This window comes from Mesoplodon mirus (genome assembly GCF_964341445.2).
Source record: "Mesoplodon mirus genome assembly, chromosome: 13".
Taxonomy (NCBI): Eukaryota; Metazoa; Chordata; class Mammalia; order Artiodactyla; family Ziphiidae; genus Mesoplodon; species Mesoplodon mirus.
Genome location: NC_138989.1, coordinates 79,935,907 through 79,952,077, shown reverse-complemented (window position 1 = coordinate 79,952,077; position 16,171 = coordinate 79,935,907).

The following is a 16,171-nucleotide window of genomic DNA, read 5'->3' as shown; positions in this document are numbered from 1 at the left end:
GTATGACAGTGAGAATGATACATCCTGCCTCTTAGCAACAGCTTAAGAACTATCATATGGTTTGCTTATTGTTGTTTTCCTTCATTATAAGGGGAGTGATGACCCAGAAAGGGGATGCTATTTCATCCAGGCTACATACAACCAGGACCATATATCAAGTATTTAAATTAACACCAATGAGGCAAATTATATATATATTATATATATTATATTATTATATATTATAATTAATATATTATAATATATTATATAATATATATAATATATATTATATATATACATATGGGCTTTAATATATTATAATATATTATAATATTATATATATATATATATATATATATATATATATATATATATATATATATATATATATATATATATATATATATATGGGCTTGAATCTGGAGCCCATGTTCTTAACTTCTGTTCTGAAATATATTCACCATTTTCCTAAAGGACAGAAACTCAAAAGTCACATTAACCTAACATATTCAAAAGTATTATCTAGAGATCACTTCAAAAATTGCTTTTCAGGGCTTCCCTGGTGGCGCAGTGGTTGAGAGTCCGCCTGCTGATGCAGGGGACACGGGTTCATGGCCTGGTCCGGGAAGATCCCACATGCCGCGGAGTGGCTGGGCCCGTGAGCCATGGCCGCTGAGCCTGCGTGTCCAGAGCCTGTGCTCCACAACGGAAGAGGCCACAACAGTGAGAGGCCCGTGTACTGCAAAGAAAAAAAAAATTGCTTTTCAGATTGAAAACTAATAATCTCAATCCTCCTAGTTCTTTTGTAATACTAACCAGAGTATCTACTTGCTGACCTTCTACCATTGAAATCACATTATGAAGATGAACCTATGCTTGTACTGTCCATAATGTCTTTACAGCTCAATATTGAAAGATAAAAATTCTATATAATTGCTTGAAAATGTTCCCTAAACTTGGATGAAATATGATAGTTTTCAGACCCTGATACTTTCAGGAGATTGGTTAATAAAAACATGAATCACTTATTCACTCACTCATTCATTCATGTGTTCAACACTTATTAACCTTCTACTGAGTGATATATGCCCTGAGACATATGATAGGAATAAGGATACATAGAAGACACAGTTCTTGCCATTAAATGGCTTTCAGTTACAGGAAGATAAACAGGACTGAAAATAAATTAGTACAATAAAGTGTTACAGGTATCCTTATAGATTCATACACAGGATGGGACATTAAATAGTGCATCATCAATTCTCCTAGGAGGAAACAGGACATATAAATAGAGTGCTGTTTTTAAAACTGACAGACCAGAAAGGTGGAGTGGTCCAAGAGCCAAGGAAAAGTGGTACCATAAGCAAAGACAGGAAATAAATATGAAGCATCCCAGAATGTTCTGGGAATCACAAGCATTTCAAATTATCTAGAGTTTAAATGGCTGTGAAAGGAGTGGTGAGCAGGGGAGACTTTAATTAGAACTTGTGGCATAGATTCCTCTCCACTCTAGGAGATAAATACATCAAAATTGCCCAATAAGTGTACAATTTTAATTGTCTGTATCTGAGAGAAATATATTAATTATACCATGAATCCATGTAAAATAAGCTACTGTCTTCAGAAGCAGCATTCACGGAATCATCTCAGTGCCTACAAGACAAGTGACTATAGGGTGTTAATATTGTAAACTTAAGTCGATAAGATGAGGGTAAACGTTTTAATTGCACTCTAAAATTGATTTAATCATAGTACTAGGAATAAATGACACATGACACTTGTGAAGTTCCAGGATTGGGAGAACAGTGTAGGAATAAAGCTATAGCAAAAGAGATTTGGGACATGCTAAGAAGGCCATTTGATATCATATTAGAAAATATCTCCACTCACCCTTGAATAACTTTTTAATTGACTATTAGCCTATTAATTAGGCTGAAGAGTAAAACAATAGACTCAGATCATTACTGTGAAGATAAAAGAAAATGAGTTTTTGAAGTTATGCAAAATATTAAGATAAACTATTTTGCCCAGAGTAGGATTCATTTGTTTTGTTTTGTTATTTGCTTTTGCTTTTAAAGTACTTACTATGTAAAATTTAAAACAAATACAAATACAAAAGAATACTATAGTAAAGCCCCTTTTACTCATCAACCAGCTTCAACTTCTTTTTTTTTTAACATCTTTATTTGAGTATAATTCCTTTACAGTGGTGTATTAGTTTCTGCTGTATAACACAGTGAATCAGCTATACATATACATATATCCGCATATCTCCTCCCTCTTGCATCTCCCTCCCACACCCCCCATACCGTCCCTCAAGGTGGACACAAAGCACTGAGCTGATCTCCCTGCGCTATGTGCCTACTTCCCACTAGCTATTTTACATTTGGTAGTGTATACACATCCATGCTACTCTCTCACTTCGTCCCAGCTTACACTTCCCCCTCCCTGTGTCCTCAAGTCCATTCTCTATGTCTGCGTCTTTCTTCCTGTCCTGCCCCTAGATTCTTCAGAACCTTTTTTTTTCTAGATTCCATATATATGTGTTAGCATATGGTATTTGTTTTTCTCTTTCTGACTTACTTCACTGTGTATGACACTATCTAGGCCCATCCACCTCACTACAAATAACTCAATTTTATTTCTTTTTATGGCTGAGTAATATTCTATTGTATATATGTGCCACATCTTCTTTGCACATTCATCTGTTGATGGACACTTAGGTTGCTTCCATGTCCTGGCTATTGTAAATAGAGCTGCAATGAACATTTGGTACCTGACTCTTTTTGAGTTATGGTTTTCTCAGGGTATATGCCCAGTAGTGGGATTGCTGTGTCATATGGTAGATCTATATGTAGTTTTTTTTTTTTTTTTTTTTTGCTGTACGCGGGCCTCTCACTGTTGTGGCCTCTCCCGTTGCGGAGCACAGGCTCCGGACGCACAGGCTCAGCGGCCATGGCTCACGGGCCCAGCCGCTCCGCGGCATATGGGATCCTCCCAGACCGGGGCACGAACCCGTATCCCCTGCATCGGCAGGCGGACTCTCAACCACTGCGCCACCAGGGAGGCCCTATATGTAGTTTTTTAAGGAACCTCCATACTGTTCTCCATAGTGGCTGTATCAATTTAAATTCCCACCAAGAGTGCAAGAGGGTTCCCTTTTCTCCACACCCTCTCCAGCATTTATTGTTTGTAGATTTTTTTGATGATGGACATTCTGACCATTGTAAGGTGATACCTCATTATAGTTTTCATTCGGATTTCTCTAATGATTAGTGATGTTGAGCATCCTGTCATGTGTTTGTTAGCAATCAGTATATCCTCTTTGGAGAATTGTCTATGTAGGTCTTCTGTTCATTTTTGAATTAGGTTGCTTGTTTTTTTGACATTAAACTGCATGTGCTGCTTGTATATTTTGGAGGTTAATCCTTTGTCAGTTGCTTCATTTGCAAATATTTTCTCCCATTCTGAGGGTTGTCTTTTCATCTTGTTTATGGTTTCTTTGCTGTGCAAAAGCTTTTAAGTTTCATTAGGTCCCATTTGCACATTTTTTATTTTATTTCCATTTCTCTAGGAGGTGGGTCAAAAAGGATCTTGCTTTGATTTATGTCATAGAGTGTTCAGCCTATGTTTTCCTTTAACAGTTTGATAGTGTCTGGCCTTACATTTAGGTCTTTAATCCATTTTGAGTTTATTTTTGTGTATGGTGTTAGGGAGTGTTCTAATTTCATTCTTTTACATGTAGCTGTCCAGTTTTCCCAGCACCACTTATTGAAGAGGGTGTCTTTTCTCCATTGTATATTCTTGCCTCCTTTATCAAAGATAAGTTTACTATATGTGCATGGGTTTATCTCTGGGCTTTCTATCCTGTTCCATTGATCTACATTTCTGTGTTTGTGCCAGTATCATACTGTCTTGATTACTGTAGCATTGTAGTATAGTCTGAAGTCAGGGAACCTTATTCTTCTAGCTCCGTTTTTCTTTCTCAAGATTGCTTTGGCTATTTGCGGTCTTTTGTGTTTCCATACAAAATGTGAACTTTTTTGTTCTAGTTCTGTGAAAAATACTATTGATAGGTTGATAGGGATTGCATTGAATCTGTAGATTGCTTTGGGTAGTATAGTAGTTTTCACAATGTTGATTCTTCCAATCCGGGAATATGTTATATCTTTCCATCTGTTTGTATCATCTTTAATTTCTTTCATTAGTGTCTTACAGTTTTCTGCATACAGGTCTTTTGTCTCCTTTGGCAGGTTTATTCCTTGGTATGTTATTCTCTTTGTTGCAGTCGTAAAAGGGAGTGTTTCCTTAATTTCTCTTTCAGAGTTTTCATCATTAGTGTATAGGGATGCAAGAGATTTCTGTGCATTAATATTGTATCCTGCTACTTTACCAAACTCATTGATTAGCTCTAGTAGTTTTCTGGTAGCATCTTTAGGATTCTCTATGTATAAGATCATGTGAAGATCATGTATAAGATTATATATAAGGTGTATATATATATATATTATGTGAAGGAAATTAAATAGAAATATGTGCTGTAGGCATAGAAAGAACAAATTAAAACAGCTGATTTTTAATAGTTGATAGATGATATTAAATCACTATGATATTAAATTTCTTTTGGGTACATTTAAAAATTTAAACAGTTTCTTTGGCTGATACCAATATGATCAAATAAGTAACTATGTTGAAAATAATAGGAGACATGTTTCTGTAAAAGTAATGATATGTATGAAAATTGTTGAGAGTAAATCCTGAGTTCTCATCACAAGAAAAATTTTTTTCTTTTCTTTTTTTCCTTTGTCTTTTTATTGTTTCTATATGTGATGATGGTTGCTAACTAAAGACTGGTAATCATTTCACAATATATATAAGTGAAATCATTATGCTGTACACCTTAAATTTGTACAATGATACATGTCAGTTGTATCTCAATAAAGCTGGAAAAAGTTTAAGAATATAGTACAAGGGTGGGCAAAGATTTCTGTGTAGCACAAGATAGCAAATATTTCATTTTTTCAGCTGCATAGAATTTTTTTTGCAAATTCTCTTTTTATTTGTTATTGTTTTGTGTTTTTATACCACCTTTAAAAGTGTAAGAACATTCTTAACCTATGGGTCATAGAAAAACATGTTGTGGGCCAGATTTAACCATGAGTTTAATATAGAGTCCAGAAACAGGCTCAGGCATGTATGATCATTTGATTTTGAGAAAGGTTTAAAGTAGTTCATTAAAAAATTTTTACAAATACTTCTTTATTCCCTAATACAGAAGAAATTCCTTCTACATATTTCTAACAGTATCAATGTTTTTGTTTTTCATTTTTTTTAATTGAATGGACTATCTATTTGATTTCATTTAGGGTTTCACTGTATTTGTTTTAAATTACATAGGTTCGTTTATTGTTACAATCAGATAGTGTTTTTCTTATATTGTAGAAAATAAATTTTTACTCACATAAAGCATAAATAAAATAACATATTGACTGCTCCTTGAAAACAGTTTCAATGTGTTTTCAAACTATAATGTTTTGAAATTTGAAGAAAAAGATGTGTGACAGCACACATTTGTTATGATCATCATAATTATATTGAACTTTTATCTACTATGAAATAATTGTAGATTTAAGCAGCCTACATCATTATTACCTATAGACCTCACAATTAAAGCTATTAAACATATGCTATATGGTATAAACTGTTACAGATATTTACCCATTCTAAGACTTGCATCATATTTAAGTGAGGAGCAAAAACAACAGATAAATAATGCTTACTTCCACTCAAATACTATGCTCACTGGGAAAAACAAACACTTATAAATTTATAATCAAACTTTGTTTAAATCACAAATATCTTGTGGCCTTTCTCTCTATGAATTGTAAATTGTAAAAGGTAGACAAAATTTTTTTGAAAGTCTATATAAAATTGGAATGAAAATACTTTTCATGAGACCCATTTTGTATTTGGGAAATTCACTAACTTTTGCACTATTCTAATTTATTTCTATATGTAATTATTTTAAGATAAAATGCTATATCATGATTACTACAAATTTACTTTGTTCTTATGTGTGTCAAAGAAAACTTGTAAAAGGCACATTGCTTAAAGTATTTTAATTAAATAGCAAACACATATAGCATGTTTGGTAGATAGTACTATAATTGGATGGAAAAACATCAATATTTTGCAGTTACGATAACATGTCTTTTTAGACAACCATATTTAAAGCAGTATGACAGCCCTGTCTTTCTTAAAATTTTCATTAATAAAAAAATAAGGCTCACTTTGCTGTACAGCAGAGAGTGGCCCAACATTGTAAATCAACCATACATCAATAAAAAAAAAAGGTTAAATTCATATAAGAATGTTTGTATCACGCCTGGGCCTTGCTGAAAACTTGAAAATAGAAATAACTGAAATACAATTAATCAGATGAATCTCCAGCTTTCCCAAACTTAGACTCTAACAATTAATAGGGAAAGAGAGGGAAACTGTCCCAGCAGGCAGGTGACACTTAGCTGATTGCTACTTTGATGGCTACATATGGGGTGGGTGTTCCTGAGACACCAACAATAACTAATAACTAATTCTCATTAAAAGCTAACCAAGAAATATTCCAAAGGAAGAAGTTATGAAAATACCAAAAAATAAAGATTTTTAGAAACCTTACTTATGTTTGCTAACACTTCCTAAACTGCCTTTTACTCACACTTTTTTCTGTTTCCCATTGTTCCTAAAATTAGATTGAAATATCTTTACGATTATAGGCTGTTTATTTTTCTATAAAAAGTAAAAAAAAAAAGGCAACAGAATCACAGTAGGAGAAATATCCTATAATTTCATGAAGTGTGCTGGTAGGAATCAAGAGAAGGTGAGGGTTAAGAAAACAGCACTCTCCACCTGTGTAGAAGTGAATTCACCCTTCCCACAATTCACTTTGTGTGTAAACCTGTATAATAGATTTCCTTGGGCATTTTCTCATCTAGAAAATCAAAATGATAACTGCATACAATTCATAGGTTTGTGTGAGAATTAAGAGTGTTATCAAGCATGGGAAAATTCTTAATAGAGTCATCACTGAGCAAATATATCCTTTTTCGATTCAGATTTATATTACCAGAAAGAACATATTAATTCATTTTGTTATTACTCTTTTCCTTTTGCAATAGAGTATCAAGTAAGACCTAAATGACAGGTGAAATAAGATCTAAGTAAGATCATTCAAATTATTTTAGTAAACCTCCTTAACAAATTCTATGGTTATGAAAGTTATGGTTTTCACTGTACCTGGGCTATTCCAAAGTATTTATTACAAGAAATGCTATCTGAAGTGCTTGAATCAATCATAGAAAGTTTGTAATGGGCTCATTCAGACAGAAGGATGCAGGGGGAGATTTGTCTCCTAGCAGTATGTTGGATATTTAGGACTTTAAGGTCAACAGTTCATCAAAAGAAGTTTGGGAGAAAATAATACAAGAAAAACAGTATTCTGGAAAGTTATCTTTGGGATAATATCACCTGGAGATTATCCTGGTGAAAATGTCATTTTCCTCACACTTGTTTATTGTCTCTCTGTTTCTGGGATAAATAGACATGATATTTTGACCTCAGCAGTTAACATCATAATAATATTGCCAAAAAGAAAAACTGAAGGCAGAGATTCAATCTCCATAGGAAGAAACTGATGCCAGCAACATGCATGCTGAGAAGGTACAGACTGTATGGAAAGTAACAGTTATGAAGAAATCAAAAAGTAATACCTAATATATGGGGAAAGATTATGTAACTCCTGTCATATTTCCTGTTTCCCTCTAGAAGTATCCAGTGTCCTATTTGTTTATTTCAATTGATAAATTGGGCTTGATTGGAATAAAAATAAGTTTAACTTGGAAAAGGTGGGTGTTTGTATATTACAATATAAGAAAATGTAGTTGTCAAAATAAAAATGCTGAACAACAGAATTAGTCAAGCTACAGTTAACATGGATTTATCATCCACATTATGATTCTGCATATTTTCTATTGATTTATTTAGTATTCATGCAGAGACCTTGAAAAAAGATTCATTTTGCTGATGGATGGCGGGGGTGGAGCTGCATCATTGCACAGAAAATGCATTAACTGATATGATAATATAATCATAAATGTAATAGGATTCATTACTACCAAGAAATAGTGCTATTATGCCTACGAACTTTTTCTCTAGTTTTCAAAATGTGTATTAAATAGAAAGTTCACCAAGATTTTAAACCTATAGGGATTTACATTATAGTCAATAAATAAACTGAAATTAATCATCTCAAAAGGCAAAGAATTATTTCTGTTCTGCTCTACATGATATCCTTTTTATTTTTTATATGATTAAGATGTAAAACAAAATAAAGTGTGTGTGTACAAACATGTACCTCTATGCCTACCTATAGTCAAACATCTATACAGTATTTTCCTTGGCATGCAGTTGGAAACATTCAATTGGAAAACTCTCACCTACATTAAGCAACTATGATCCAGCTGTTTTAGTCAGGGTTTTCCAGAGAAACAGATTAGATAGATAGATAGATAGATAGATAGATTCAGACAGATAGATACAGACAGATAGATAGGTAGATAGATTTATTATGAGGAATTGTCTCATGTGATTACTGAGGCTGAGAAGTCCCACAGTCTGCTGTTTGTAAACTGAAGATCCAGAAAAGCCAGTGGTATAATTCGATCCAAGTAGGAAGGCCTGAGATCCGGGGCAGCCGATGGTGTAAATCCTGGTTTACAGAAGATGAGATGAGATTCCCTAGCTCAACAGTGAGGCAGTAAAAAGGGGCTGCTTTCTTCTTCCTCCATCTTGTGCTCTAATCGGAGCCTCAAAAAATTGGGTGAGGCCCACCTACTTTGGGGGGGTCAATGTACTTTACTAAGTCCATTGATTCAAATCCTAATCCCATCCAGAAAAACTCTCCTAGACACACCCAGAAATAAAATAATGTTTAATCTGGGCACCCTAAGTCCAGTCCAATTAACACATAAAGTCAACCATCATACCAGCTATACTAAATATTTGGCATTTCAAGAATGAGTAGATTTTCCTTCTATGATCATTCCCCCCCTTTTTTTTTGCATTATATTTCTTATTGCTTTAGCATGAGTATTGGGGTTAAACTCAGTTTCTGTTTATATGTATATTTTCACCTTTGATTTTGAAAGATAGTTTTTCTGGGCATGCAATTCAGAGAAGACATTGAATTTATCTCAATACTTTGAACATATTGTATTACCATCTTCTGGCTTTAATGTTTCTTGTTGAGAAAATTATTATTCTAATTGTCTTGACTTTGTAATTGTTCTCTTTTTTCTCTGGTGGCTTTAGGTTTCAAAACGTTGCCTTCAGTGTTTGCAGTGTAAATAAAATGTGTCTAGATGTATATTTTATTTACCTTAATTCAAACAACTTATGCCTTCTGGATTTGTAGCATCGTGTCTTCTTCAATTCTGAAAATGCTTGTCCATTTCGTTCTCCCACACTGTCTGTCTCCAATTTTCTCTATTCCCTCTCCTTAAATCCATTTTTCAGTTGCATGTTAGACTTTCATTTTTTTCCCTACCTTTTGATTCTGGGAGTTTCTTTATGGAAGTCATTCGTGTACGAAGTGTCTCAGGATCAGTTCCTTTACTCTGGAGCCCTCTTGGGCTGGTCTTTGATATTTTGTCCATGATAATTCCCAAAATTGATTGCTTCCTTTTGTCAATAGCCGTAAGTTTTCCTTTCACTCGATATTTGGTTAAAATTCACATATGTGTGTGTGCGCACATATGTGTGTGTAAGCAGTTCCTTTGCAGATTTTTCTTTCTTTCCTTTGAACTTCAAACTCATAGAAAATAATCTTTAGTGTAATTTATCCCCTAGCTCATTTTTTCTTTTTTGAGCCTGGAGAAAATTTCAGGAACTTTCATTTTCCATCCTGTCTGAATCAGTATTCCTCTACAAAAATTTGGCTTTGTTGTGATGGTTGTGATTCTGCTTTTTCAACTGTTTTAACCTCAGTGACAAGTACAGTTCCTGCTACATGTAGACAATCAATACACTGTATCAGATTAATGAATAAATTAATGAATAAGGCAACACATCTCTTTCTGATAATATTGTAGTATATATACTTTGTGGAGGCTCTTGTTTACATAAGAAAGAAAAATGATTCATTAATTTTACATAAGACATGGTAAATATACTGGCAATAACTTCTGGTTGTTTTACTTGATTAGTGGTGATTATTCATATTTTCCTTGATACACCAGTTTTACAGCCCATCAAAAATATTCTAATCGTTGTCATTTAAATGAATAATATGAATGACATTGCTTTTGAAAAACTACAAATTTATCTTATTTATCTATGCTTAGATTAAATGAAACCTGATCAAAAATAATGAAGAAAATACTAAGGTGATATTTTACTGCTCTCTGAAACTTATTTTTTATAGTGTCTATTAATTGCTGCCATAGTATTTATTTTTAATTGAAGTATAGTTGACTTACAATAATATATTAGAATAGTTTCAGTTGTACAAGCTAGTGATTCAACATTTTTATAGATTACAATATTATTGACAAAATTCTCTCTGCTGTACATTACATCTCTGTGATTTATTTATTTTATAAATAGTAGCTTGTACCTCTTAGTTCCCTTCACCTCTTTTGCCCACCTCCCAACCCCCTTACCCTCTGGCAACCTCTAGTTTGTTTTCTATATCCCTGAGTCTATTTGTTTTGTTATGTTTGTTTGTTTTGTTTTTTAGATTCCACATATAAGTTAAAACATACAGTATTTGTCTTTCTCTGCCTGACTTATTTTGCTTAGCACAATACCCTCCAAATCCAGCCATGTTGTTTTAAATGGCAATATTTCATTCTTTTTTATGGTTGAGTAATATTCCATTGTTTATATATAAGATATCTTTTTATTCATTTATCTGTTGATGGACACTTAGGTTGCTTCCATATCTTAGCTATTGTAAGTAATGCTGCAATGAACATTGGGGTGCATATATCTTTTCAAATTAGTGTTTTCATTTTCTTCTGAGAAATACCCAGGAGCAGAGTTGCTGGCTCTTATAATAAATAGTTTTATGTGTAATGTTTTGAGGAACCTCCTACTGTTTTCCATAGGGGCTGCACTGATTTACATTCCCACCAACAGTACATGAGGGTACCTTTTATTCCACATTCTCATCAATTCTTGTTATTTGTTGTCTTTTCTCTGTTGTTTTTTTTCTTGGGTTTTATCTTATTCTTTTGTTTGGAATATATTCCTCTGTCTTCTCATTTTGTTTGATTTTCTATGATTGTCTCTATAAATGAAGCAAAACAGTTATTTCTCCCAGTCTTGAAGGTGTGCCCTTGTGTAGAAGTGTCTCCTACAGACTACACAGGATGCATGTCTTTGGAGGCAGCCAGAGCCTGGTGCCAGCAGGGGCTTCTCCCACGGTGTGTTGGAGCTGGAGCTGGGGGTGGGCTGGAGGATGTGCTGGGGCAGCTGCACTTTTTAATCTGCTGTCTCTGTGCTGAAACTGGGAGCAAGTAAGTTTGTAGGCAAGCCCTTTAAGACTGAGTCTTGGTTTCCTACATCTCTCCAGGTCATAAGCCTTGCTGATTTTCAAAATCATTTAAGGGGGCTAATCTTCCTGGTGCCAGACGCCAAGGCTGAGGTGTCCAATGTGGGGCTCAAATCCCTTGCTCCTTAGAAAGGACCTGTGAGTCTGTGATATCCCCTTCCTCTTTTCAATCATCCCCCAGGAATGTGGGTCCTGAGTAGGCTGTTTGTCTCCCCCTTGTACCTGTCTTGATGTGTTTTTTTCTTTATATCCTTAATTATAAAAGAGCTGTTCTGCTAGTCTTCAGGCCATTCCAGGCTTGTTCTATATGTATTTGTAGTTTTGGTGTGTCCCTGGGAGGAGGTGAGCTCAGGGTCTTCCTACACTGTCATCTTGATACCACCTTCTGCCACAGGTAGTCTTAAAATATCTCTTTATGAGAAATATGTGGGGCTTTTCTTATAGTTATTCACAGTAAATAATTTTTAAATATTTTAGGTTGTTTGGGCATTACTGCATTCTCTATTTGTGTGCAGCTTATGTGCTCCTATACTTTCTAATCATTTTTTTATTAAAATAATATCTGGCTTTTATCTTTTACTGGGAGATATTGATGTTATTGTCAGTTAGTCTCCATGTATTTCAGACAAAACTTCTGGTTAAGAAGTAATATTCCTGGGCTTCCCTGGTGGCGCAGTGGTTGAGAGTCTGCCTGCCAATGCAGGGGACACGGGTTGGGGCTGGGCCCGTGAGCCATGGCTGCTGAGCCTGCGCGTCCGGAGCCTGTGCTCTGCAACGGGAGAGGCCACAACAGTGAGAGGCCCGCGTACCGCAAAAAAAAAAAAAAAAAAAAAAAAAGAAGTAATATTCCTTTATTAGTCTCTGCTAGGATATCTGAACATAGATGGACACCTGGTGTGACACAATAGACACTTCTTTTTAAGTCAAAGTGGAAAAAGCTCTTTCAGCTGAGAAAAAAATATATTTTCCTCACTTTCTTTCAAAGTAACAACAAAAAAGGAAATGAATTTAATGTGTAACTTTCTTTGTGAAATTTATTTCAAATTACTCATCCTTAGTCATAAATTGAGCTTATTTTTGTGGCTCTCTTATTTTATTCAATGGAAAAATATATAAACATATCAGTATAAGGAAATTCACAATTTTTCTTTTGGCAGATATTTCCATGTACTACTTCAAAAATTCTTATGAGTATGGTCTGCTTGCTTATGAATCAGATGATAAATGTATTTTGCCTAATGTCCACCCTGTACAATCATGAAATCTTCAATTTAGAAATGGATTAGTAGTTATATCATTTAATCTTCCATTAGTTAAAACTGTTGCTCCTTTAAGATTCTTTTCAAGCTATTATTCAACCAACACTTCAAGTTAAGTGGAAATTTTTCTTTTATATGGCAAAATGATAAATATCCAATAAATGCTCTGACAAAATATTTGCCTCATATTTTCTGTTGGTTCTTAACCAAATTAAGCAGTAAGTGGTCACATTTTGTCAGTGAATGATTTCAGTCATACTGCATAAATTCCTCTCCATCTTTAAGTATTTAATAGACACAAAATCAGAACATTGCACATTACTATCAGAAAAAATATCATTACAAATTTATTATGAAAGCACAAACTATCTTCTTCTTACTCCTTTCCTGGATATTTTGAAAGAAATAGATATTCATCATTTGTTTAATATTAAAATACCCATCAAATTTACAGCACAATTGATCTAGTCATATTAAGCCATGTAAATTATATAGCTACATTTATTATTTTTTCCTCCTGGTGATCCATCCTGCCCACCTTGCAAAAGCATGTGCATTTAGGTTTCACCCAAATGTTTCTGCAACATAATAGGGAAAATATTTCTCTACCGATTTACATCATTAATAAATGTTTTTAGTGTGTCTTTCTAGGAATTCTATTTTCATTGTTTTGACCTATATATAAATTACATGCAGCTATTAATTAATGATCATGTTACCGAAGGTGCATTAGAGTTGCTGAATCCTCTATTTTTAATTAGAGAAATTAGGTATCTTAACAACAAGCTTATTAATACTTACCCAGAAATATTCCCTCTCCACTCTAACTATTTGAAACTTTAAAGTAGACACTATTTGAATGAATCAAAGAGAAATGCATGCAATGCAAAATAGAATTTTTTTACTATTGTAGATGGTAACTAAACATTACAGGTCTAGGATTAGTAGTACATTTAATAACATACTAGTATTATTTTTCTTTAAAAATATTTACAGACATTCTATTTATTGATAGTAAAAGGAAAGGTTCACAGCCATCAAACTATTTTTAAGTTCATGTTTAAATGAGCCCTGATACTGTGTTTGAGATTTCAACTGCTACTTTCTCAAAATTTCACATTATAAAGTTGTATACCATTGACATATTTATTTCCTAAAATATATTTGTTGATGCCAAATGGGAAGTTAGCATTGTTGAAATGTCAAATATTTTTTGACTCTAATATTAACTTGTGAAATTCATTACAGAAAAACTCCATAGAATTCCTTTTCTTAAAACTCTTCTTTAATGGCAGGAGTAGCCTATGCAATATTTTCTTCTAACTTTTCAAAAGAAAGAAAGAAAGAAATGTATTAGTTATTGGAAGAAAGGTAAAACAACAAATGAATGCATTTTGGTATTGAAAAGTCATGACTAGAATCATGGACAGACCCAGATTGCAATGAGTATGTATAATATGCAAAGCAGGATGGGTGAGATTGACAGTATAATTAGATTGAGTTGAGGAATAGTCCATTCTGGAAAACCAATAAAAGATTATCATCAATAAGGTAAATTTTCCAAAAAAAGTTAATTACAACATGAAGTGATCTGTAAATTGAGGACAAGAGCTTCAAAGCAGAATGCTCTGAGATATTTAACTAGATAATTTATTTATGAAAACAAAGCAACAAGATAATGTCTCCACATATTACCTTATTCACTGCAATTGGCTTCTGTAGTTTGTCCCAAGGTAATTTAAATACTGCTCTCTAACGTAGAAAATCTTAAAAGTCAGAATTCAGTGTAAACACTGGATATGGAAAAATGGAGTTTGTTACAGGTAACCCAGCTTTCTGGGGAAATACAGGAATCATTACAGGATAGAAAAATCACTGACACACATTGAAGTTAAACCATCCATCACCAACTTCCTTCCTTCTTCCAACAGCATCACCAGGATCAGGGCTTAGTCATCAGAATCCCGCATTTAGTGCTGACTCAGGGGTAGAAGTAAAATTTTTACATGGGGTGAGCAAATTAACTCAAATTACCAAATCTTATTAATCTAGCCATTTATCCTTAAGTTTGATTAGTACATTTAAAATTTTACCAAATATCAGAGCATATCAAAGAATGAATTTGGGAAACAAAACCACAAATCCTAACCACTCATATTAAAAAAAAAGTTGATACAAAAATAGAAGGAATATTTCAAATATAATTAGTCACATCTGAGACATCTGAGATACGTCTAATTGGAGAAGAGCAGGCAGCTATGAAAAAACACTTATATCTTTGAAAACTAAGAATAAAAGGTAATAAAAATGGAGAAGTCATTATCATAGTGTCCGGAGAAAATTCTTTTGTCTGGGGATTTGCTTCAACTTCTAATTTCAAATAAGCCTCATTATTTTTCCAATGAAATGTTTACATACTGCAACTGCTAGGCTAGTAGTACAGAGCCACTGGCTTTGGAAGCACATATTTTGCAAGCAGGTAATTGGGTATAATTATCTGAAGTGCAATACATTATGTTAGTTGCAGAAACCACGTTCATTGACTTTGGGGGAAATATCAAAGATGAGTGGCTAGATCAATTTATGCACAACAGCTTGTAAATCAGCATACACTTAGACTATAATTGAGCCTTCTGTAGTTGATTTCTCCTTCTACAAGGTGGGCTGGTTTTATATTGCAGAAGGCGTATTAAGAGGACAGTCCACTGCCTAATAATTTGTCTGTGAAGTAAGTTCTTAGATTTTGCATGAACAGACATGAGGGTGGAGAAAGCCTCCAAAAAAGCCTCACTGATCCAAAAATCAGTGAGTTTGTGGTGGGTGGAATTGACTGAGGCAGTGAAATCATATCCAAATGTAGAATAAACAACTATCCTGGTGATGATGAAAAACAAATATTGAATTTACTATACAAGTAATAGGCAATCGTAGGACTCTTTGTTGTTTGAAGCCCAGTAGGTGAAACCACTTCTTTTTTTCAGGCACTATCCCAGAGCAGTGCTATCCCAGAGAACTTTGTGTGATGACAGATGTGTTTATACTGTATAGTCCTATACAGTAGCCAGGGGCCAGCTGTGACTTTTGAGCATTTGAAATACGGCTAGTGCGATGGAGCGACTGAATTTATAACAGTTTTTCATTTTAAATTATTTAAAATTAAATAGCCAGGAATAGCTCCAAGAAGCACCTGGGCTAGCAGAGGATGGAAGAGGCAAGGAAAGATTCTCCATTAGAATATTCTGTGGGAAATGAAGCCCTGCCAGTGCCTTGATTTTGGACTTCTGGCTTCTAGAATTGTGAGAGAATAAATTGTTCTTCTTTA